Raw genomic sequence first — 2,381 nt, 5'->3', positions numbered from 1 at the left:
CCAAGGAACCCTTGAGGAAGTGCTCTTGTTGTTCAAGCTTAACCATCCAGTCAGCAAAACCAGGCCAATCTGCCAGTCACAGGCATTGCAGGATACTTCCTGTAAACACACTATAGGCTTTTACTCTTGCTTCAGGCTTCGTTTTAAGCAGAACAAGTGCCAGTGTATTGATTTCTCTTTTGGGAGTGCTATTGTAGTAAATTGTGAGTGGACCATGGAGGAGCACGGAAGCCACAACATGGTGAGTGAGGGTATGCTATCCTCAGATGGGGAGGATGGGATGGGGAGACCTGGGAATTGGTGTGGAAGGCCCTCCAGGTTGCTTGGTGGGAAACTTTGGCCACATTCAGTGTTCTGTAAGGTACTATATGGTCCTAGCAACTCCCCATACCCGGGTGTTGGAGTATGAATATTTCACACAGTGGAAAGCATTTCATTTCCATCAGAGCTTTGTGTAGAAAAACATTGATAGTCAGCATCAGTGTTCTTTTGGTGCATAGGAAGTCAAGTAGCCTAATTTGTAGTGGCCTAATTTCTCCAGTGTCTTCTACAAATTCTGCAGTAAACATTTAATGTGTAGGTACAAGATTAATGTTTAGTTACTTGTGTGTATCCTGTAAAAGACATTTTCTTTATTTCAGTACATACTTACATTTATTTTTGATTTTTTGATATAGCTTTTTTCTTTGATTTTTACATATTTATTATTTTTTTCTTAATTTACATATTGATCACAGTTCCCAGTCCCTCCCTCCCATGCCTCCCAATTTGGCTCTAGTCCACTGTCACATTTCTGTTCCCTTTCCACAGGTAGGGTGTTGCCTTCCAGGAGGAGTCAAAAATCTGTCAAGTCATTTGCAGTAGGAACTATACCCTCCCTCCTGCCTGTAGGCTAAGTGAGTGTCTCTCCCAAAGTCCTTTCATGCTTCAGGGATGCATCCTGTATCCAGGGAGACAACTTTTTTCTAGGTATAGCATTGGTGCATGACAAAGTTGCTCTGTAGATCATGCTAGTCCCAAACTCATAGAGAGATACATTCCTCTGTCTCCTGAGAGTGATATTATAGGCATGGAACACTGAACATGTCCATACATGGCATTCTTGTGTTGGATTGCACTCCACTACTAAACTGTGATGTGGAAGAGTACAATTGTACATATAAAAGACTTACCTGTTCGTACACAGAGAGCGACCCATAAAATATGATTTAGCTGAGGGAGTGCTACCTATAAAATATCCCAAAGATGAGTAGTGTACTTATATGGCATGTTAGAGATTAGGATGCTAAAATATAAATTTGATCTCTATGATTGTCCAGCACATTTGGCTCCAAACCATGACAAAGGAGAAACTCCTCATTCACAAAGAGCCCCCAGGCCCATCTCCTTTTGACAAAACAACAGTTTTAGAAACTGCTCAGGGGGCATTGCTTGGTCGCAGTGAACATTAGGGCCTCTTGTGCCAGAAAGGGCCAGTTTTCTAGAGAAAATCATGGTCCTCCCAAATGGGCAAGATAAACCCAAGTGACAACTGTTTGAAACTGAAAACCCTTTTGTTTTGAGGGTTGGGCTGAGCAAACAATACTTTCAGTTTAGGTCCTCAATCATGGAGATGGTCAATGCTCCTTCTCAAAACTAGGAACATGATTGGCAGAAACAGTAACAACCAGGGGACTTTGCTTTAGGACTTTTCCATCATGCCCTGAGATATGCAGAATAAAATAGAGCTCCTCCTATAAAACAAGGAAGATGCTTATGAGGGAATGCAATAGTCTGGGGCCAAGGCCTTTGTGTAGGTGTTATTTCTAGTGTTCTCTCATTTCCTTAAATTTCCTCCTGTACGTAGTAAAGAGTTGGCAATTCTTCATAAGAAGTTTACATAGAATAAGACATAAATTAAGCAACCCTCTCTGCCCCAGGTTTTATCTTCTCTTTGTTCTGCCTTTCCTAACTTCCTCATCTCCTGGTACATCTGTGTCAATACCTGTCATTAAAGTGTGACCTGCTGTTGCATGTCACTGGTGTACTATGAAATCATTATGGTACTATCTTTTCTGTTGAAGTCTTTCCTGGCCTTACTGGCCTGACTTGTAGTTTCCGGACCCTATTTAAATTCTTAAAATTGTCAGCTGGCATCTGACCCTGGAAGAACTTAAAAGTGGCAACAATTATGGAATGCAAAATATGTTTTAGGGGCCAGACAGTGATGATTAATGCCTTTAATCCCAGCCCTCAGAGGGCACATGCAGGCAGATTTCTGTGTGTTTGATACTAGTGTGTTCTATAGAGCTAGCCCCACAACAACAAAGGCTATAGCACAGGGAAACTGAGAAACCCTGTCTCAAAAAATTATCTGTTGTAGGCTTTCTCCTCTTTGAACA

The sequence above is a fragment of the Phodopus roborovskii genome, unplaced genomic scaffold (assembly GCF_943737965.1).
Source record: "Phodopus roborovskii unplaced genomic scaffold, PHOROB, whole genome shotgun sequence".
NCBI lineage: Eukaryota > Metazoa > Chordata > Mammalia > Rodentia > Cricetidae > Phodopus > Phodopus roborovskii.
Note: the sequence above shows the minus strand (reverse complement) of the source record.